Source organism: Hyaena hyaena, unplaced genomic scaffold (genome assembly GCF_003009895.1).
Source record: "Hyaena hyaena isolate Hyena2069 unplaced genomic scaffold, ASM300989v1 scaffold_35, whole genome shotgun sequence".
Lineage (NCBI taxonomy): Eukaryota > Metazoa > Chordata > Mammalia > Carnivora > Hyaenidae > Hyaena > Hyaena hyaena.
Window position 1 is genome coordinate 5313684 of NW_024080667.1, and position 23746 is coordinate 5337429.

At 47.8% G+C, this 23746-nt stretch overlaps 1 long non-coding RNA gene across 2 annotated transcripts; it reads right to left on the reverse strand.

The window, feature by feature from the left end:
- Positions 1-1209: 1209 nt before the first annotated feature.
- On the reverse strand, positions 1210-19037 carry LOC120229810. Of its 2 annotated transcripts, XR_005527845.1 has the most exons (4): positions 19008-19037; positions 12199-12330; positions 2738-2909; positions 1210-1758 (listed from the first exon to the last, which is right to left on the reverse strand). It is a non-coding gene; the product is annotated as an uncharacterized LOC120229810 (long non-coding RNA). The 2 variants fall into 2 exon arrangements; XR_005527844.1 differs by lacking the exons at positions 12199-12330; positions 19008-19037 and adding an exon at positions 4585-5025.
- Between the last annotated feature and the right edge of the window lie 4709 nt (positions 19038-23746).

A 23746-nucleotide genomic window follows, 5' to 3' on the forward strand; every position in this document is an offset into this window, starting at 1 on the left:
ATCTCTCCCTCCTTCATTTCTGCCTCTCTTATAGCACATGAACTACTATAGCACATGAACTACTATAGCACATGAACTACTATTTGAGGGTGCTTGTATGACATAGTGGTTAAGAGCGTGGATTTCAAACGCCTACTATGTCACTTGCTTGTAGTAGATGATAGCCCCTCCTTTACAAAGTGTGAATTGAATAGGATAAAAGCACTTGGAATATTGCTGGCACAGAGGTCCTTCAATGTTAGCTGTTGTTTTATCTTCATCTTCTCTTCTCACCATGCTTCCTCCCTTGCCTGGGCTGCTAGGAAGCTCTGAGAAAGTTATGGTAATAGTAAAAACATCTCTGATTACCTTCTTTGGAGAACTTTTTGTCCAGTTATGGAAGGAGACATTAAACCAATAATTGCACAACTAAGCAGTGATCCCCAGCATTGTTGGACACTGTGAATAAGGTATGCAAGCATGTCACTTGGAGAAATTGAACTGCTTGAGGGGTAGTGTCATAGGCATAATAATGACCTCCGAAAGATGTCTGCCACCTAATCCCCAGAACCTGTGAATATGTCACCTTATGTGACGAAAGAGGCTACAGAGATGTGATTAAATTAAGGATTTTGAGATAGAGAGTATTCTGGACTAGTCAACTGGGCCCAACAGAATCTCAAGAGTCCTGATAAGTAAGGGAGGGAGCAGGAGAGTCAGAGTGAGACCTGACTATGCATTGCTGGCTTTGAGGATGGAAGAAGTGGACATGGGGTAAGGAATGTGGATAACCTCTAGAAGTTGGAGAAGGCAAAGAAGAGGATCCTCCCCCTGAGCTTCCAGAAAGAACAGCCTGATTTTAGCCTCATAAGGTCTATTTTGGACTTCTGACCTCCAGAACTGTCAGATAATAAATTTGTGTTGTTTTAAGCCACCAAGTTTGTGGTCATTTATTATAGCAGTCCTAAGAAACTGATACAAGTCATCAGCTTAACCCATTTTTAGAATAAAGGAGAGAAGGGAGGGAGGAAAGGAGGAGGCAGAGCTAGTTAAAGGAGACTATCTCTAGGGTCTTTTGCCCCCTAGCAGCCTCTGATGCTATCGCTCGCACCGCTTTACTGCAAGTCACCTTTAGCCTTCATTTTAAAACACTCAAAACCAAACACACGGCTGGTCCCAGAGCTCTTGCAAACATATGGAATGGAGATCCCCATGGACATATTGGAAACATTTTAAATGTAAATTAATATTTTAATATGAGCCTGGCTCTAGTACAATAATCCTCTGTGCTGCCTGGCAGACCACAGGGAAGCTGTGATTGGTTTGGTGGGAATGCCCAGTCATCTCTGTACATAGAAGCAGCACATCTAGGTCCTGCACTGCCTGGTGGTCATTCGAACAGGGCGGAGCCAGGCTGTACTTTGTTGCTGGGCAGGCCAGCGAAGGAGGAGGTAAAGCCCAAATACAGAGACAGCTGCTATGTGAACAGAATGCCCTGGAAAAAGGCCCACCCTAATGAGGCTTGCTTAATCTTGTTTTAAAATTTCCTCTCCCAATTCTCTTGCTCTCTACATCAGCAAAAGTTGCTCTCTGGATGAAAACCTCTCCCTGCTTCTTTGCTACAATTCCTCTCCCAGAATGCACTGCCCCAAACAGGGAAGTCGGAGTGGTGATTTCTCTGTCTCCATCCCATATCTGCTTTCGAATGGCTTCTTCAGAGAGGCTGTCCCCGACCTGTGTGAGCTGGCCCAGTCATTCTGCCGTATTCTGGATTTGTCACTGTTGGAATAGTTCTGTTTATTGATTTGTATGTGATCTATCTCTTTCTTGCTCTTTCTCCCCACCCAACCAGAATGCTGGCCCTTGAAAACGGTGACCTCATCCCTCTTGAATGCTGCTGGGTCCCCACTGCCTTCTCCAGTCTTGCCGCTGCCCAGTGGTCACATTCTTATTTCTCAACCACCAAGTTACAGACTGAACTGTATCCCCACAAAAACTCATATGTTGAAGTCCTAACCCCCAGGGCTTTAGATTGGAACTATGTTGGGGGAGAGGGTCTTAAAGAGGTAATTAAATTAACATAATGTCACTTGGGTGGGCATTAATCCAGTGTAACTGATGTCCTCATGGGAAGAGGAAATTTAGACCCCTTCATGGACAGCGGGAAGACCATCTACCAGCCAAGGAGAAAGGCTGGGAACAGATCCCTCCCTCATGACCTCAGAAGGGCTCTACCAACACCCTCATCTCAAAGTTCCAGCCTCTAGAACTAGGAGGAAACAGATTGCTATTGTCTAAGCCGCCCAGTCTGTGGTGTTTTGTTACAGCAGCCATATAAACCCATACAGACCTCCACGGGGAGAACCAGGGGCCTGCAAGAAACCTCTGGATGAGTGCCTGTGATGGGTTCCTCTTTATCATTTAAGTGCTACTAGCAAGTGCACCACACACTCAAATTGGATAATTTTGGGTGAGGTTAGTAAAAGGACCATTTGCAGAGATGCGGGGAGAGTGTGGGGCAGCATGAGGGAGAGTACAGGATGCTGGGTCAGGCAACCGTGGGGATCTGTTACTACCTCTGGGCTGCCAGGGACGGGGGCAGGGAACCATCAGTAGGAACCTGAACAGAGAGAACATTCTGTGGAAGCAGAGTTGCCTGAATAGAAACTCTGGCCTTTGGGGACCAGCCCAGCTGGCTGGGAAGCTACAGGGAGGGGGGCCATGGAAATGAACAACCCTACATTACTCTCTTCCCTACCTTGCCAATCAAGGCTCAAAAATGGCAGAAGTTATGGATATGGTCCTTGTGGTCCAGCCTTCTGGGGGCACAGAACAGTGGAGAGTAGATCTGGAGGGCCAAATGGAAGTTTCCAGCAAAACACCCTCTTTCCTCATTGCTGTCTAAATATTTCTCTTCTGCTTGCTAACTCCTGCAGAGAAATGAAACAAATGCACATTCATCTTCAGCTCTTGTAATCTGGGAATATCATTCCTAAACAACATTCTCAATACTGAATTTCATCAGAGACCCCCCAAATGAGTCTGTGCATTGAGTTTTATCTCTGCTTCACTGACAGTGTTCTGAGGAGGGCAGCATGGTTTACTGAGCACCTATGAAGTATCAGACAGTTAACCACCTTAATCCTTACAAGAATTACAAGGTCAGAGTATTGTCTCAGCTTTCAGATGAGAAAATGAGGGTCAGAGAAGGAAGCTTACCAAGGTCCCATGGCCAGCAAGTTGGCAGAACTAACAGACTTGAACCCTAGGATGGCTCACTTCAGTGTCTGTTTCCTTATCACCCTACCAGATGCTTTCCAAAGACACAAAATGGCTCCAAAAAGAGCTAACAGGTGAAATAAGACACTCAGAGTAACAATAATGCCAGACACATATTGAGTATTTACCATCTGCCTGGACACTCTGATTCATGGGAAATATCACATCAAATCCTCGAAACTACCCTAATCAGCTCTGTGCTCTTGTTATCTCCATTTTGAAGATGGACCTTGAGTCTTCCAGGCGTTAAATGACTTGTTCCAGGTAAGTTATGTGCTCATAATCCAAACCCCAGGCTGCCTGACTCTGGAGGCCAAGATCTTTGAGAGAATTACAGTTTCAAAGAATCAATTAAGATGAGCAAGAATTTAGGAGGTGGGTGGAGATAGGAGACCTCCCACCCCTGCAGCCCATCCATGGAAACCAACGCAATCAGCACCGATTACCTTCCAGTGAAGGATAATGTCATTGTTTTGCACCATTAAGAGTGGGAGGAGCAGGGGCGCCTGGGTGGCTTAGTCGGTTGAGCGTCCGACTTTCGCTTAGGTCATGATCTTGCGGTTCGTGGGTTCGGGTCCCGCGTCGGGCTCTGTGCTGACTGCCAGCTCAGAGCCTGGAGCCTGTTTTGGAGTCTGTGACTCCCTCTCTCTGGCCCTCCCCTGCTCACGCTGTCTCTCTCTCTCTCCTAGAAATAAATAAAACATTAAAAAAAATTATGAAAAAAGAGTGGGAGGAGCAAACACAGCAGAGATCGATCAGGGAACCTTTCAGAAAGAAGCTGCTTCCTCAGTGTTCAAAGAGACTAACTCTAACTCAGGTTTCTCATCCTCCACACTACTGACATTTTGGTGGGATCATTTTTTGTTGTGGAAGGATGTCCCACGCGCTGCAGAATGTTAAACAGCATCCCTGGTCTCTCCCCTCTAGATGCCGGTGGTTGCCCACTTGCCCAGTGTGACAACCAAAAACGTCTCCAGCCCTGTCAGATACCACCTGAGGGAGAAAATCACTCCCTCCTCCATTGGAGAATCACTTCTTTAGCTTGAAATGAAGGTCAAGAATAGCAGAGAGACTTAAGTAGAAACTCTTCACCTGGAATACCCAGAAGTAAAACCTCTAAACAGAATGGCTGACCTCCAGGAACAGGCAGAACCCAGGACAAGGAAAGGCACCAAGAAGACATTGCAGTTTGATGGAAGGGGTGAAGCTCAGGCTTTGGCATTAGACAGGCAGTGTGTCGCTTATTACTATGCAATAGTGGACAAACTGCTTTGCCTTGCAGAGTTCTGATCTCCCAGGCTATGAAAGGCACATAAAAATACCTACCACACAGGGCTGTTTCAGGGATCAGATGATGCATCTAGTGGTCCTCGCGTGATCAGAGTTCATGAAGTTAGTTTCCTCTTTTCTCTCGTTTCTACAACCAGCAAAGCCAAGATCTGGGCCATGTGACTGCTATCCAATTTCCTGCATATATCTCACTCTGATGAAGTCCTTTCTTACCCTCCAAACAGCTGGCCAAGGATGAGTCACCACAGATTTTCCATATCTCGGAAAATCAAGGGGGAGGGGTATTCCAGAAAAAAACAGCCGTGCACAGAGGGGAGGGCATGGAGAAATGACAAACTACAGACTATGCAGGAATGGCAAGTCGTCTGGGGGGCTCTAAAGCCTGCATGGTGCAATATCCCAACAGCTGAGGCTGAAAGATACTGGAACCAGATTTTGAATGGCCAGGTTCTTACGATTGGTCTTCCAAACTCCTACTCATCCTTCAAGACCTGTCCCAAAGAAGGACAAATAGATCCAATTATATGTGGGTCTGAAGCATTCAGAATGGAATAATCCCAAGAGCTGGGGCTAACAGGGAGTTTGAGACCAGATTTTGAAAGGTTAGGGTCTTGTTCTCTTTACTTGGCAAACTATTGCCCCATTGTCTTCGATCTCAAATGTCAAAATGTCATCTTCTTTGTGATACCAACCCAACTCCCCCAGGTAATCCACATGCTCTCTCCTTACTGTTCTGGGCTCCCACCACACTTCTAACAATATATATGCAGTACTCTAAAAGGCTGTTTTTGTGTCTGGCTCGTCTACCAGATAGTACACACCATGGTGGGAAGGGACCATATGTTATACATCTTCATGTTCCACATGCATAGCACAGAGCCTACATGAGAGATATTGTCAGTGGCCTACCGACATCCATCCTTCCCATCTTCCTTTCTAACAAAGTCCCAACCAGGCAACATGCTTAATTAAAAATAGTCACTTCCCCAGGCTCCCGTGAAGCTCAGGTGCCGTATGACTTGGCTAGGACCAATGGGGTGCAAGTTGAGTTCTATAGTGTGGGCTTCTAGAAAAGCCATGGCTTTTCTGATAAATGGTTAGACCCATTTGGCTCTTTGCCTTTAGTCCCTCATACCTGCACACTCTCTTCTCATTTTCTTGCCTATAACCTTGAACCCTACACCTCAAGGTAGGGCAGTCATCTTGTGACCATGAGGATGAAAAATCACACTGGGGATAGCTGAGCAGGCATCTGGAAGAATCCTGAGTCCTTAAGGGCTTCCTTGAGTAGCTGTGAGCTCCTGGGATTTTCGTCTTCTGAACTGGTTGTAAGATATAAAAATCAAACTCCAGTGTGATGACTCTATTGGACAGGCTTCTGCCACATGCTACATGCAATCCTAGATGCTATAACTGGGTGCTTAAGCAATGCTTAGTGAATTTTGATGATCCAATTGAACGGCTAGATAGCTACCTGCTCAGCTCAGGCCATTTAGCCTCCACTGGGCCAATGAACATGCATAAGGAATATATAACTGTGATGTAATCCTTCAGATTTTTTTTATTGGGTTAAAAATTCTTAGGGGTTCCCAGTATCCTTAATATGGCAAGGACCCCAGAGCTTTTTCATTCTGGGACACCATCTTTCTTTTAAGTGTTTGTCTGTTTGTTTGTTTAGAGACCATGAGCAGGGGAGAGGAAGAGAAAGATGGAGAGAGAGAGAGAGAGAGAAAGAGAGAGAGAGAGAGAGAGAGAGAGAATCGCAGGCAGTCTCCACACTCAACACATAGCCTGATGCTGGGCTCAATCTCACAACTGTGACACCATGACCTGAGCTGAAGTCAAGAGTCAGATGCTTAACTGACTGAGCCACCCAGGCACAGCAGAGCACCGCCTTTCTTAAAAGAAACTAATTTTGGGGGCACCTGGGTGGCTCAGTCCAGTTAAGCAGCTGATCTTGGCTCAGGTGATGAGCCCACAGTTCGTGAGTTCAGCTCCACATCGGGCTTTTTGCTGACAGCTCAGAGCCTGGAGCCTGCTTCAGATTCTGTGTATCCCTCTCTCTCTGCCCCTTCCCTGCTCAAGCTCTGTCTCTTTCTCTCTCAAAAATAAACATTTTTTTTAAAAGGCTAATTTTCCCAACTAGTTGATGTAAAGGTAAGATTGTAGCATGGGTATAAATATTGACTTTGGGATCATTTAGACCATTCATCTTTTCTTTCAACACTTATCAGGTGGCAGTAGGCACTATGCTGAGAACTGGAGATGTGGGAGTGTGAGCAAAAATAGCCCCCCTCAAGAAGCTTACAGTCTAGTGGGAGAGACAAAGCCTCCTTGAACAACAGCACTGATGAATACTTAATTATAAAGGGAGGTAAGTAACTACAGACAGAGAAGCATACTAAAAAGATCTGTTCTGGCCTATCTTGGTTTCCAGGGAAGGCTCCCAGGAGGAGGTGGAATTTAGGCTAACGTGGGCAGATGACCTGGGTTCAAATCTCCATCTGTCACTTACTAGCTAATGTACCTTGAGCAAATAATTTAACTCTTCTAGGCCTCCATTCCTACAATTGAAATGTAAAATTCATAATGTTTTCCACTTATATTTGCGAGGCTTAAGTGAAAGAACATCCACGGTGTCTGAGTCATAGGAAGCCCTTGTTAGGCAGTTACTCTTAGGATTTGTTTTGGTCCAAGCTCCCATGTGCTTGGGGGTCAGATGCTGGCAATCCCCACCAGTTCAAACTTGTAAGTCCTCTGCTCAGGAAATCACATGCTGGGAGAGGATAAGAACAAAGGCTCAGGCCAAGAGGAAGGATAATTAAGTCCCCAGGGCTGACCCCAGCAAGGCCTCCATCTCCAATCTCCTCTGACTCTGCCCCGTCCATGGGGGTTCCAGTTACCTCAAGGTTTGGCTGGCTGATGTCAGCCTGATGGGTGGGGGGAGGTCGTGAGAAACATCCCCCACCCTGTGATACCCTAGGGAGACTCAGAGGGGGCTCATAGAGCAAGATCAGCTCCTCCATAGCCATCACTTCCTCTGAACTCCCACCAGAGGGCTGTGGGGCAGGGCCACCCATGGTAGAGAAACTCAGGTAAGTCTGCTTCCCTCCTTTGAGCCTCAACTCCCTCATCTGCAAATAGGTAATTAGATGAAATTGTGCTTCTCACACTACGCTGCATGTTAGGATCATCTGGGAGAGATTTTTTAGAAACCCAGAACCCAGATGGGCTCCCAACCCACTCAGAATCTCTGGGTGGGACCCAGGCACCAGCATTTTCCAGACTCTCCAGGTGATTCCAGTGTGAAAGCAGAGTTGAGACCTGGGCTACACAGATCCTAAGGGTTCTTCCAGCTCCAAGGTCGGATGCTACTTCCAGCTCTGTGGCCTCAGAGACGGGACAGAAAGCCTCTGTGCCTCCGTTTCCTCACAAGTAAAGAAAGGGCACTAACAACTTACCCTTCATGAAAGTGTCATGAGGATTAAAAAGATTCATTTCTATAAGGTGCTGATAATGGTGATGGGCACCACAGAAAGCCTCCAACGTGGGAGTTGGGGGATGTTCTTATTGTGACCATGAAGAAGGAAGAGGAAGAGGAAGGGAGAGGGACTCTGTGTCAGCCCCCTACCTCTGTCCCTTCTCCCCACTGTACCCATGACTCCTGCAACCATGAAAGGAGGGCACATTCAACTCTCACGTCCTTAGGAGCCCAGGAGGCAGGGGCATGGCATTTGAGAATCCCCCTTGGAAGAAGAAAGGATGGCTGAGTACAGCCCCTCTGCGGGAGCCTGGTGTCGCACTGCCCAGCATCTCCAGACAACTGCTAGAAGGAATCGTAGACATTACCTAGTCCTAACTTATTTAATCAGTAAAGACTCTGAGGCACAGAGAGGTTAAGTAATTCATCCAAGGTCACGCAGACTTGGGCCTAGCCAGGCCTCAAATCCAGGCTTGGTTTTGTGTTTTATTAACTTCGGTCTAGAAGTCATTCAAAAGAAAATAATAGCGTGCTGCAGCCTTCTCTCAGAGGACAAAATCCATCAGCATTAATCAGTCTTTTTTGCTTTGGCAAGGAAGCCTTATCTCTTCCTTCTAAGCAGACACTGTGCCTACAGCTGAAAGAGCAATCGTGATAATTAATAATAATATTTTGCACTTGGAATTTTCCCCTGGCAGCAGCTGCTCGGCGAGCATCCACTCATTCAGCCACACGGTATCAGCCAATCAATCAGTCCACAGGAGCCCATGGCGTATCTGCTGCCAGCCTCTTGGCCTGTGCTGGGTGTTTGGAGGGGCCCAGCAGCATAAGAAACAGTTCCAGCACTCAAAGAGTGGGGCGGGGGGCGGGGGAGGAAAAATAAACCCAACAAGAGGCTGTCACTGACAGAGGCATCAGGCCTTTGCAACATCAGCTTCTGCGGCATGGCAATAAAAGTCAGATACCATTACAGGAGCTTCTGTTTGATTTACCATCCTGTTTCCTTCATCTGGAACATTGCCTGAAGTTCATTGGCCAAAGGTAACTAGCATTCATTCCAGAATAATGCGAGAGCACCTACTACACAGAGAAGCTTAAATGAGTTAAAGCATGGAAAAGCTCTTAGAACAAGGCCACACGTGTGAAAGCACCCCATAAATGCTAGCCATGAATGGTGCTGTCTGTATCAGCGAGGGTCGCACTCAGGAAGCAGATGGAAGGCTCAAAAGGTTTGCCAGGAAGAGAATGTAATAAAGAGACTGTTTAGGAGGTGTGGGTGGGTTAAGGGGAGCTATAAAGGATGGTGAAGCACCCAAGGGGGCAGCAATAGCAGAATGCTTTTACTATTCCAGATCTTGAGGGACAAGAAAAGAGGCCATGGAAGAGAGAGTTCCACAGCGGCTGTGGCACAGAGAAAAGCAGCAACAGCTGGTGTGGGTGAGACCCACCACAGCCAGGCAGGAGAGAGTGGAGAGAATAGAGGCCCCATTTCTCTTTCAGCTTGTCTTCCAATCCCCTCTTGGTGCTTCCAACTAGAAGCTAGAAGTTACGGACAGCTGACTGATGGGTGTGAAGTGGTCAGCCTGAGGGGACACAGAACAGGTCAGAGGACAGCAGATAAGAACCCAGCAAGAGGCAGTAGAAGTGGAGGGCAGGGGGAACGAAGATTGACCAAAGGGAAACACAACCAATAATTCAATATGGCGGTGATGTTTTGGCATGACAATACTTTCATGCCATTGGCCCTAAATCTTTGTTCTAGAATTCAGGCAATGACCTTGAGCCAAAAGCTTTAAAGTTTTGAAAATGTAGGTCCTTTGAAATGGAAAGTAGTGCGAAACTCTCGGAAAATTTACCCCCCAAACTTGGGTTTTAGAGTAGCCCAAGGAAGGATCCTGATAAAGCTCCCCTCATATTTATGTGAGCCTCTCTTGCAGTTCTGATCCCTCTTCTGTGAGAAAGTCGGCCTTCAAGCTGGGCTTTCTTCCCCTTTCCTCAAAACTGTGGAATTTCCTCTGTCTGTGGCTTTGGAGTCAAACAACCTGTCTTTGGCTCTTAGCCAAGACTCAGTGGCCATGTGTCACTCAGCCCCATCTGAACATGGGGATAATCATTGTTCCTTCCTTACAGAGAGGTGTTCTGAGAAATAAATGACATAATACACATAAATCAGTCAGCATAATGTCTGGCACATTGCAGGTGCTCCATAAATATTGGCTCTTATTATAACCCATTGACTACTAGTTCTTTGAGGTCAGAGGTCAGTTTGTTCAATTCTGACCTCAGTATTGAGAATGGTGCCTCATGTGTACCTAGTAATAATCAGTGAATAAAATATGACAATATGCCTATTTTTCCCAGTGAGAAACTTGAGACTCACAGAAGTTACTTGAGTTGCTAAAGGCCATAGAGTTATTAAGAACCAGAGCCAAGATTAAACCCAGGTGATCTGACTCAAAAGCTGTACCTTCTACACCAGTGTTTCTCAAATTTTACCAAACATCAAGGTCACCTAGAGCTAGTGAAGGCTTGCCCCAAGTTTCTGACTCAGCAGATCTGGGATGGGGCCCAAGAATTTGTGTTTGTAACAAGTTTCCGGGTGATGTGGGTGCAAGACCACTCTTTGAGAAGCACTGGTCTACACTCTCAGCCTCCCAGTCAGTGTCCATCTCTTCTGTGAACACCACTCTGATTTCTTCATGCTCCTGTGAACAGTCTGCACAATCCAGTTCCAACCCAAACCCATAACCCTATCTCACTTTCCAGATGGGATCCTAGAATGTCATCTGATTTTCCCCCAAGGGACCGGCTGCTGCCAGTGGGTGAGAACCTTGTACCTTCTTGTCCCCACTCCCACTTATCATCTTTCCCTGCCTCTCTACCCTCATCCCTTGGGGGTAGTCTTGGTGTCTACCATGCCTGTCTTTGCTCACACAAATATGTACATGTGTAGGTTTTTTCCATTTTTTAAATCAAAAATAACTTTATATTATATAATCTCCCTCTCTCCCTCTCTTTCTCTCTCTCCCTCTCTCTCTCTCTCTCTCTCTCTCTCTCTCTCTCATTTCTTTCAATTTTACTCTCCTGGAAGAAAATTTCTTCCCCTCTCCTGGAGAATCCTACAGAGGCAACACTTCTGGACACCACTCACCACTCTCCATCCCTCACAAGTCTGCCCCACTGAGTGACCTAGCTCATTGGTAAGTGACCTGGGATGAGGAACTTGGCGACAGTAGCCCAGAGACTTCCTCCCCACTGTCTCCATGGGGACCCAGGTTCTGCTTGGTTCTCGCAGTCCCTTCCACGGCCCAAAGCTGCCCACACCCCAGGAGGGGGGCAAGTCTGCCTATTCTGGGTGTAACATAAGGCAGCCCACTCTCGGGCACGTAAAGCCATGTTCTCCAATAGCAACTTTATCTTTAGTAAAGGCAATGTTTTGGGGCTCCATCTGCCTTTCCCTCATTCTTATTTCTCGTTGGTTCAGAATGTGGGTGGGGAAATAAGGATTTGTTTATTAGCTCCTCTGGACAGGCAGCACTTGCAATCTATCTTGGACCTGAAGACCTGGCTCATTTTAACAACAGCTGATTCTGTTAGGAAGCTTCTGGTTGTAAACAACAGACGGTGCAACTCAAAGTAGCTTGAACATTAAGGGGGCTGTTATCTCATATGGTGAGAATTCTGTAGACAGATCTCTTCGCCAACCTCCTGATCTTGGGCTCGTTCCCATCCTCAAATCGTAGCCCAGCTCTGGGTCACTTTTTCTGTCATTACACCACAGGTAATGGCAGAAGGGATGGGAGAAGGTAGACCATTGGGTCCCCATGTCTGTTGTGCCATCTCCTGTCTATGCGTCCTTGGGTAAGTGACCTAAACTCTTTAACCCTCAGTCTCATCCTCGATGAAATGAGAGTAACAAGATCTTCCTTCTAAGAGTGCAGTAGGGACGGAACTAAAGCATAGAGTGTGCCTAGCACAAGACTCAATGTCTGGTTATTCCTGCCCCCATTTTTTCACTTACAACCTTCTCTGGGGGGAAGAGACTGAGATCAGTACTTAGAAATGCTTCAAGTTATGCCTTAACTTAGCTTTGTGTGTACACATTTACATGTGCTTTCACCCAGGTCCCAGGAACAGGCCCCTCTGGAACAAGTTAGCCATTGTCCTACCTGTTTCCCTTGGGCCAAGGGATCTTCTTGGGTCTAAAAGTGAAGTGCTTAGGTACAAAAAGCATTGTTCTTCCTTGAGGCCATCTGCCAACACACGCACAGCAGATACCTTGTATTCTTTCCCTAGGGTTGCTGGAACAAAGTACCACTTGATGAGCAGCTTAAACAATGGAAATGTATTGTCCCACAACTCTGGGGAGAGAAGTCCAAGATCAAGGTGTCCTCAGGGCCATGCTCCCTTGAAGGCATTAGGGAAGGATCTGGTCCAGGCCCCCTTCCCAGTCTGGTGGCTCCCCTCTTTACATGGTCTTCTCTCTGTGCACAGCTTTGTACTTAACTTTCCCTTTTTTCTAAGGACATCATATCATATGAGATTAAAGACCCCCCTCTACTCCAGCATGACTTCATCTTGACCAATTATATCAGAAATGACCCTACTTCTAACTAAAGTCCCATTCTGAGGGGTACCGGGTGGCTCAGTCCACTAAGCTTCCAACTTTGGCTCATTTCATGATCTTGTGGCCATGGGTTTAAGCCCCACATCAGGTTCTGTGCTGACAACTCAGAGCCTGGAACCTGCTACAGATTCTGTATCTCCCTCTCTCTCTGACCCTCCCCAGTTCTCTCTCTCTTTCTCTCTCAAAAATAAATAAACATTAAAAGTTTTTTTTTTTTTTTTAAATAAAATCCCATTCTGAAATGCTCGGGGTTACAACTTCAACATATGAATTTGTTGGGGGGAGGATGGGTCACAATTCAACCCATCACTTTCCTTATGCTTCTACAATAACATCCCCCAAACACACCCCCACTCTTCTCTTCCTTTGTATTTTTTCCATGAGATGGGCTCTGAGATGCCCCTTCCCTTAAACCTCTTCAAAACCCTACCCATCTTTGAAAGCCCTACTCAAACCACCTCTTCCATGCAGCCTTCCTTCAACCCTCTGGCCAGAAATAGTCCCTCTTGCCTCTGTCCTCTCATACATTCTCACAGCAATGCTCTTCCAAGTTGGCCTCACACTTGATTTAGCTGCATGTTCCAATCCCAGATCAGTCACTTTCCAGCTGGGTGATCTAGGACCTTCCAACTCCCATGTGGTCTGGGCCAGAAGCCTCTGTATCACCCAGGGGCCTGTTAGAAATGCAGAATCTTAGCTCCCACCACAGACTTGCTGGATCTGAACAATCTGGAACTGGACAAAATTATCAGCTGTTTTGTACGTACACCAGATTGTGAGAAGCTCTGTTTTAGCACCATAAACTTATTTGAATCTCAGTTCTATCACCTGTAAGATGTGGATATAATGGTACCTGGTTCATAGGGTTTGGGGTAATAACTGAGAAAATGTGTGTCCAGTGCTCAACACAGCACCTAGAGCAGAATCAGCACAAATAATGTTGGTTACAATCATTATTCATATTAGCATAAATTCATAAAAGAGCAAAGATCAAGATTCAACAAAGTAATGCACACAAAGCTCTTAGAATAACCAGGCTAAGTACTCAGTAAATGATAGCTCTTGTTGCTAATCTCTGTGACCCACCCCTGCTTTCCTGCTTGCCCACCTTGAGACAGCGCCTGCTCAAACATTGCTCATCAGTGTTTATTGAGAGGAGTGCAATGGCCAAGTTCACAGGCCCATATGGAGAGGGATCGCTGGGCTTCATCAGTACTAATTGCATTCACTTGCCAAAGCCAAGGCCCTCCTCCCAGGCTGCTGTCACTGAGCCAGCTGCCCCTTGCCCCTGTTCCACTCGAATCCAAGAGATCTGGACACATAAACACAGTGGTTTCATGTCTTCCTTCACCTCCTGCAGGGTCCACAGCAGGGGAAGGGGTAAGAGAAAGAGATGGGGGGAGAGGAGGAGCTGGAATGGTCCCTGAGGGTGAAGTGAGGTTGTAGAATGCAATTTTGGAACATGACACACTGCGTTTCTGCCAGGAAGGGAAGAGACAGAACCCACTATGTGCTAGGAATGCTCTAGCAGTTTCACATTCCTGATCTTATTGATGAGGAATGAGTAGGAATTTGTCTTCCCATTTTGTAGATGAGAAAACTGAGGCACACAAAGGTTAAGGAACTTAGATGAGGTCATCAGGCTGGTGAGTGGCTGAGCTGAGGGTCTAAGACAGGTCTCTCTGATTCTGGACCCACTGCCCTGACATGGAGGGAGGGGACAGGGAGAGGGGAAGGAAGACAACACATAACATCTATTTTGCTTCCTGGTGTTGTTCACAGCAGAACAAGGTCTAGCACAGAGAAGAGGGTGGGTTTGAGCTGGGAGAAATCTTGGAGAGGGTGACACTCAGCCTTCCCATAACCCCTCCCTCCCACAGGCCGACAAACCGAAGCCTTGTATAAGCAGTGGAAGGAGGTGCATATTTATAGAGCCCTATGCTAGGTGCCCTCCCAGGGTGTCTCACCTGGTCCCTTCAGCAGCTGCAGGAGGTCACCAGGCCATTCTGTTCTTTATCAGCCATTATGGGAATTAGGCAGAGTATACCTTTTCCAAAAAATCCTATTGCCCCTATTTTACAGATGAGGGAACTGAGGCTAAGAACACAAGGAAACTTACCAAGGCTTCAGAGCCAGTGAATGGCAGAACCAGGATTTAAACCTATCCTGCCTGATCCCAAAGCCAATGCCCTGTTTGAGAGAAGGCATCAGCTCAGAGACACAAGAAGAGCAGATGGAGTCTACCCTCCTCTGCTCCTGAAGACACAGCATGGCTCATCCGTGGGGGCGTGGGACAAGAGTTTTTCTCCTGAGGCACAGCAGGCACCACCCTTATGGCATCAGGAAGTAGACAGAAGTCCAGGCCAAAAGGCCCTGTTCAGTAGGAGCTTCAGGCGCCCCTTCACCATTGCCCGAGGCAGATTATTCCATGGGGATCTCCAGCCTCTTATGCTGGTGGACCCAGATCCAGCCAGGCCTTCTTCCCATGGCCCCACTCACTCCCACCAGCCAGGTCCATCTACCTGATACCCCTTCTGTAAGCACCACGCCCAAACCCAATTGTCACATCCTTTGACCACCTGTCTTATTATTTACTTAATATTGTTCTTTAAAGTGATTAAATTTAACTTGTCCTCCTCCTGAAAAATAATATCCACAAAATTGCAGTCATGGGATGCTCATTATTCATGCTGATGCTCATAGAAAGAAACACTCAGTGTTAAAATAGAATGTGCTTATTTGTGTACCCATTGAAATGATCTAATGCTCCACCAGTGATAGATGTATCGAGAAAACTCTGGATGTGTGTCTGGAAAGCCCTGGTATGCACTTAGTCAATCCCTCCAACAACCTGTATGTGGTAAGGTTATCATTTCTCTCCATTTGACAGATGAGGACATTGACCCAAGGCCACACAGCCAGCCAACAGAGGAACCTGGGACCCCTTATTACTGATACCCCCTCTCCACACTTCCTGAAAAACAGTCACCCAATTTCCTATTAGCCAGTCCTTCCCTGAGTCCCCAGCAGTGACTTTGCACCCATGGCTCTGCCAGAGTAACCATCAGGAGGGCTGACAGTGGCTCTCTCTTTACTCAAAGCTCTGTTTCCTGGCAGCATTTGATGCTGTCGTGTGTGGTCCAGGAACTTTTCCCTACCCCCATCGCAGTGGCCTCTGGGGCAATCCAGAACAGATAGAAAAGAAATTCAGAGCAAGCTTTGAAATCCTTCTTACCCTCATGTAATCAAGGTATTGCAAGGGACCTCCCCGCCAGGGTCAACCTCCTGCTCCCCAAAGGACAGTGGACCCTCCTTCCTATGACTCCCATTTTTGAGCCAAAGTTCCTTTACCATGTCAGATGTCTGCAGCCAAGACCGATGTTAGGGATCTCTGACTGCGTGGAGCAGAAATCCACATAGGCTCGCTTAAGCAAAGAAGAAATGTATTGGAAAGATTTGGGAAAGCTTACAGATCAAAGGAAGCACTGAAACAAAACAGACCAACCAGATCTCAAGAAGAACAAGAGAGCAGGAATCTGGGCAGCAGAAACTATAGCATAATCCCAGCGAGGGCTTTTGTGGGTGAGTCATATCCACCCCGACACTGTCTCCATGTGACTTCCCTAGAGACTTGAGTTCCAGGAGCATCCTGTTCTCTGTTCACCTCTTGGCTGGGGGATGGGCAGGACACCTTGACTGACAACCCCACAGATCCTGCCCATGGTAAAGGAGGGGGATGCTCACAAAAGCAGCATCAGAGCTCTATAATCCTGAAAAGGAGGAAGGGGGCTGGGTGGGCAAAACCTAGGTATCCAATATCATCTGCCACGTGGCCTTTAGAAGATGCTGAGGGCCCATCATTTTCACACTCCAGATGATTCTAGGTCCCTATCAGAGCTGTCAAATGAGGAGGGTTCCAGCGTGGATGTTCTCAAATATTCAGCCAGACTAAAGGAAGGGAGAGGGGAAACTCTCTGCAGGGGCTGGAGGGCATCATGGCCTACAAGTCTCTCTGCCTCCAGATAACTGTCAAGCCCCTTGGTGGTGAACAGAGGAGCAGGGTGGATTCTGAAGTTTCCTACTCATTCATCCTTGATGCCTCTGTGATCCTCACTTTCAAAGATGGGCACACAATCCCTCCCTCCTGCGTGCCCTTCTTCAGACTTGGCTTTGCCCCTCCTCCCACCAAGAGACGGAATCTGTTTCTCTTGCACCCTCCAGTCTGAGCTGGCCCTATGCCTTCCTGGATGCGAAGCTGTGTGACTTCCCCATCTATGTCTTCAGAAGGCTGACAGCTTTAGTTTTGTACACAGTACTAGGTGCATAGGAGATGCTACCTTTTATGGATTGAATTGTGTCCCCTCGAAATGTGTATGTTGAAGCCCTACCCTCCATTGTGACTATGTTTGGTGATGGGGTCTTCAAGGAGATAATTAAGGTTAAATCATAAGAGTGGGGTCCTAATTCAATAGGACTGGTGTCCATAAAAAAAAAAGAGGAAAAGCCATTGAGGACACTGATGGCAGGCAGCCTCACCAGAAACTAACTCTGCCAGTACCTTGATGTTGGACTTCCAGCCTCCAAAACCATGAGGTTTACCTGTGGCATTGTTATGGCAGCCCAAACACACTAATGCACTGCTCATTAGCTGGTGGGATCTCCCAAGAATGAACCCTGGTCCCTCTCTTCATTCTACTCTCTATTCCTTGTGGATCTATTCCCAGGACTGCCACCTATAATTTGACAACTACAGAATTTATCTTGAATCTGCCCACTTCTCTCCAGCCCCATCATCATCACCTTCATTCAAGCCAACCTCATCTCTCACTTAGTACATTAGCCAGCTATTGCTATGATAATGCTGTGAAACAAACAACCCTCCCCCCCCCCAATCTCAGTGGTTTGCTACAACAAAATTGCCTTTCTTTCTTTCTTTTTTACTGTTTATTTATTTTTGAGAGGTGGAGAATGGGGCAAAGAGAGAGAGGGAAACAGAATCTGAAACAGGTTCCAGGCTCTGAGCTGTCAGCACAGATCCTGACGTGGGCTTGAACTCAGGAATGGTGAGATCATGACCTGAGCTAAAGTCAGACACTTAACAAACTAAGCCACCCAAACATATGTTTTTCTCGATGATGAGCTTATGAGTCATTGGGACAGTACTTCCTCAAGCCACAGGTCAGGTTCTCGTCTTCTCTATAGGTCTACCCATTCTCCATGGACCAGCAGCTGCACAGGACATGCTCTCATAGCACATGGCAGTTGCATAAAGTATAAGCCAAACCTTGCAAGTCAAAGCCCCTATTTATGTTACACCCACTAATATTCTACTGAAGCAAGTAGTTAAGCCCAAAAATGATGAGGCAGAAAAATAGCATTCCTCTCATAGAAGGGAAGCCATACCGAGGGCCAGGTAGGGAGAAAGAATTAAAGGCAAGTAATAGAAACTACCACAGCAGAGCTACTATGATAGCCTCTATAATGGGCATCTCCCCGAAACCTCTGGAAGAGATATCTTTTAAAAGAACATTCTGATTGGGATGCCTGAGTGGCTCAGTGGGTTAAGCATCAACTCTTGATTCCAGCTCAGGTCATGATCTCACAGTTCATGGGATTGAGCCCTGTATCAGGCTCCAAGCTGACAATGCAGGGACTGCTTGGGATTCTCTCCCTCTCTCTCTCTCTCTGCCCCTCCCCTGTTCACACACTCTCTCTCAAAAATAACAAACATTTAAAAGACCATTCTGATCCAGCTGTTCCTTTGTTTAAAACCCTTTGATGGCTTCCCATTGCTCCTAGGAAAAAAGTCCGGATTCTTACTGTTGTCCACAAGGTGCTGTGTGATCTGACACCTTCCCACCTCTTACACCATTCACCCTGACTCGCTCTACTCCAGCCACACTGGTCTTCTAACTCCTTGAACTCACCAGGACACTTCTCCACTCTTGACCTTTCCACATCTGTTTCCTGCACCTGGAAGTTCATCCCTGTCTTCCCCCATCTGCCCTCCTGGAAATCTTTCCAGCTCTCCAAGTCTCTGTGGAAGTGCTGTTTCTTCTACCCTGCAACCTTGGATCCCCTCTTAGACATTTTCTAACTTCCTGTGATGGGTTGAGATTCACATACTGAAGTCCCAACCCCTCTGTACCTCGCTATGTGACTGTATTTGGGGAGAGGGTTGTTAAAGAGGTAACTGAGTTAAGATGAGTTCATTAGGGTGGGTCCTATCCAATGACTGCTGTTCTCATAAGAAGAGCAAATTAGGACAAACACACAGAGGGGAGACCACGGGAGGAGACGGCCATCTGCAAGCCAAGGAGAGCTATCAGAAGACACCACCCCTGTCAGTACCTGAATCTTGGATTTCAGCCTCCAGAACTGTGACAAAGTACATTTCTGTTGTTTAAGCTGCCCAACCTGTGGTACTTTGTTAGGGCAGCCGCAGGAAACGAATACACTTCCGGCACTTTCCTTCCTAGCATGTACCACAATGGTAGTGATGTGTCATTGTATACTTTCTTGTGTGTCCATCTCTCCCACTAGACTGTGAGCTGAGCAGCTGTATAGGGACCACATTGTCTTCTTATCCCAAGCTCCATTCCCAGTGCCTAGCTTGGTGGCTGGCACACAGTAGGCACTCAAGAACTATTTGCATAAATAAATATACAAATGACCCTCATCTCAGGAGACAAAGCAGGGGGTGGGTGGAAGATGGTGGCGCTGCAGACCCACCCCGTGACTCCCCTGTCCCAGCTCTTCTGGACCTAATGACCCTCCCGACGCAGAACTGCTCAACCAGTGAGACTTGCGATTTGATTTACTCTTGGTGACATCATAGCCATCACCATGGCAACGCCCAGCGATGCCTGTCTGCCCGACAAAGTCACTTCCATCAGGAAAGGGCAAATGGACACCCAGGGTGGGAAGGAGTCATTTGTGAGGCACAGCGTCAGCCCTCACAACCCTGCATGGGCAGCCAGCACCCGGTGGGGCTGTGGCTGGCACCGCAGCATCTGTGTCCCCGCGGAGGGCAGCCAGGACTGCCTTCCCTGCCATGGGAGAGAGCTCTTTATCTTTGAGACAGGCCAGCCAGCCGGAAGCCAGTGTGTAGGTGGAGGCCAAGTATAGCACAGGCACGTCTGGCTGGTCTACCTGCAGCGTCTGCTGGTAGCCCCTCAAACACCTGGCAAAGCTCGGGCTTCCTGTCTGTACATCACCCTTTCCTTCCTGGCTTCTTACTTTCCCTCCTGCCCACCGTTCTCCCCACCCCCATTTTCTTTTTTTTTACTTTTCTTTCTTTTTTGGGGGGAGAGGGTTGCAAAATCTTCTGAGAATCTGCTGTGTGTCAGGCTCTATCTTAGACAGGAGTGTTCGCCAGTGTTCAAAGGGGTCTCTGCCTCATAAATAAAGGAGTGGAGCGCCCATGCTTGCCCTTTTGGAGGTGCTCTGAGGCTGTGGTTTGAGGGTGGGGGGACATCAAAGAGGAGAGATATGTTGCTGGTCTCCCAAGTGAAATCTCAGGATGCCTTTCTTGCGGGAACAAGGTTGTAAATGGTAGTTGAGGGTAGCCGAAATACTACTACTGATCCTCCAAGTATTTAGGGCTCAAATGGGATTTTGAGGGCCAGTCTGGAAATCCAGCCACCACCTTACCTAGGCAAATGGATTCCAGATTCCAAACTTTTAGACACAACCTTCATATAAGCTGAGTGCTCTGTCTGCTGGTCTCCCCAAGACCCTCAGACCTCCTTAATCCCCGCAAGCAAAGGGGTCAGAAACCCAGAAGACACCACAATCCTGCCTAGCGCTTACCCCCGGGGTAGGGCTGCCGGGCTACAAAACAATTTAGTACATAACAGTTAATGCAGGCTTACGTTGGGGGCGAGGGAGTCCCAGGGTCCCACCCAGCACTCCACTGTCTAGCTGTCTGATTTTGGGTAAGGTGCCCCTTCTCAATGAAACTCAATGTTTTCAGCTGGAAAATGGGGATAATACCCCCTGCATCCCGGGATCGTTGTGGGGAGTGGTATACAGAGTATGTATACAGTGGTATACAGAGTGGTATGCAGAATACACGCCAGATGTTATAGAATCTTCTTGAGGAAGGGAGAGCTCGCCTTCTAGACTTCCTGCCTGGCCAAAGTGTCGATGAGAAGGACAAGATGTTGAGAGACGCCTCCTGAGCTGTTGCTGACAGAGGAGCCGTGACAATCTGCCTCTAGAAAGATCTCAGCAAGCTGTCTGGGCCGGGGGAAATCCAACTGTCATGACACTGCCCAGACTCTGCAAGATGTTTACTAATTGTTGGTGCTCGTGAGGGACAAGCACCAGCTGAGCTCAGTTTTTTTCCCCCACAGATCTGCAGCCTCTGGCCCAGCCCTTACTGAAGGTGGAGAAAAGAAGGACTTTCTGGACCTGTTTTCAGACTGTCACCTTTGACAAGTCCCTGGGCCCTTCCAGAAGTCAGATTTGGTAACTGTTCTCTGATAGCTTTGGTGGGCAAAGAGCAGCACTGGCCTGTGGGCTGTGCTTCTTTTGATCTGTGTAGTTCCAGAACATAGTAGGGCATGGCACACAGTAGGCACTAATAAATGCTTCTTGGATGGACAGGTGGATGGATGGACGGATGGGTGGATGGACGGATGGATGGATATATGAAGTCCCATGAACCTAAATAGAGATTGACTCCTTTCTGCCAGAGAATTCCAGAAGCAGGGGAAGCTGGGTTGGGGGAGCAGTGGGGCTCAGGCTCTGGGAAAAACTATGAAGACCACAGAAGTAATTCAGCTCCTAAGGACCTTGAGACCCAGGGCAAACCACTCCGTGTACACACGCAAGGCATATTTCATAGAGGAAGGGACTGTGGGCCAGCCTAGTCCCACCTCTCCTGTTATAGGTGAGGGTTTGGCTCTGTTTATTTTTTTTTTTTAATTTTTTAAATGTTTATTTAGTTTTGAGAGAGAGAGTGTGTGTGATCAGGGGAGGGGCAGAAGGAAAAGGAGACCAGAAACCAAAGCAGGCTCCAGGCTCTGAGCTCTCAGCACAGAGCGCAACGCAGGGCTCCCCTCCTCCCCCTCCCCCTCCACCATTTTCCCCTCTCCTTCTCCCTTCCTCTTCCTCCCCCTCCTTCTCACCCTCCTCCCCATCTTCCCTCCACCATCTTCCCCTCTCCCTTCTCCCCTCCCCTCCCCCCTCCTCTAATGAACACCACTGCATATGGATCTCAACTCAAGTAGACTTCCAACCTCCCTGATTAGGTCAAATTCTGCCTGTCAGGCAAGCTCCATGGAGCTCCCTTGCTGGCATTTGTCACACTCATTAGTAGCTCCCTCTTCCACTAAAATGTAAGCTCCACAATGGCCCGTGCTGTGTGTTTTCACTCTCCCCCCATGCCCAGTGCTTGGCATGCAAGTGTGCTCAGCAAACATTGCCTGAGTGAGTGCAGGAGCGCCACCAGTTGCCAGGCACAGTGCTAGGCACTTTGGGAGACTTCAACAAGCAGGGACTTTTCTGAGGCGGAGGAGCAGCCCCAAGGAGGGCAATGTCCTTTGGAACTCCTCTCCCTGTGTCCCTCTGGCTCCTCATCAGTATTCACAGCACCAGGGCGTCTTGAAGGCCGGCATCCCCTTGGCAACGTTGCCACCAGCCTGGCATGATCTGATGCTTATCTGGACCGCGCCGGCTGGGCCCAGCCTCAGAGGAGCTGAGGTGGGTGCCATGGCAACGGCCTAGCTCCTGGGAGGGCCCGGACTGCTCCCAGGGATGGCAAATCAGGCTTCTCCATTCTCTGGAGACTGGGACTGGGGTCCAACCTCACAGGGACAAAGTCTTTGAGGGAGAAAAACCTGCTTCAACTTTGGTGGGAATGCGTCATTGCATTTCATTGCCTCTGAGAGCCCAGGGGAACCACAGACCAATCAGTCCTATCCATAGGCCTGTCCCCATGTGGACAGCAACTGTCCCCATGAGGGCGCGTTTCCTGGGTGGGGATGGGGGATCACAATTAAGGAGGTCATGGAAAGTTCCCATGCAGGTGAGGGATGGGCATGGTGCCAAAGGAGGGGCCGTTGTCCTGGGTTCAAATCTTGGCTGTGCCTTTGGATTCCCTTCACCTCTGAGGCCGGTGTCATCATTTACACACTGAGGATCATAATAAAAACATACCTTGCCAGGGCTACTGCGAGGACCAGATCTGTTGACAAGTGAGAAGTTCCTGGAGCCTGGAAATTACTCACAAAATCATAGCTGTTTTCTCTTAAAAAAAAAATATATATATATATATATATCTTTAAGTTTATTTATTTATTTTGAGATGGAGAGTGTGAGCAAGGGAGGGGCAGAGAGAGGGAGAGAGAGAATCCCAAGCAGGCCCTGCACTATCAGGATAGAGCCCAACACAGAGATTGAACCGATGAACTATGAAATCATGACTTGCGCCGAATTCAAGAGTCAGGCACCCAATCGACTGAGCCACCCAGGCGCTCCAATCATAGCTGTTTTTATCAGCAGCGTGGCAGGTAATGTAGAGAGGGCACTATTAAGATGTGTGATATGTTCCTATGTGGATACTTAATAAATTGGATTGGCAGCCTGTTGGGAGTGACCTGCCAAAGTTTTGGTTCTGCTGCAAGGACAGAGTCCAAGTCAGGGCCAGGGGCAGCTCAGCCCATACCACGCCCTTGGCCTACCTGATCTTGTCTGTCTACACAACCCACTTGTGAGACAGGTATCATTGTCCTTGCTCTTAGGAGAGGCTTTCCAGGTCCAGGGAGCCCAGGTAATTGTTTCCCAGGTCTGTAGAGCCCAGGTCACTGCAATTACACGAGATCTGTCAGGAAATGAATTCACACATTCTCACAAATACAAGTGAGAAGGAACAGCTGTAGCTCTTAGACTACATGCTGCAGAAGACCATGGTGGCCACCTTCACCTGCGAGCCCCAGGCCCCAGCCTCTCCCCTAACTCCTTCGCGCGCCAAACAGAAATGTGCTTTGATAAGGAGGAGAGTTGTACAATTGCATTTGCTTGGACGGACCATGGTCCTGGCTCAACTCTGAGCATCTCTGTCAATGTGGACGGTTCCCTCTGAT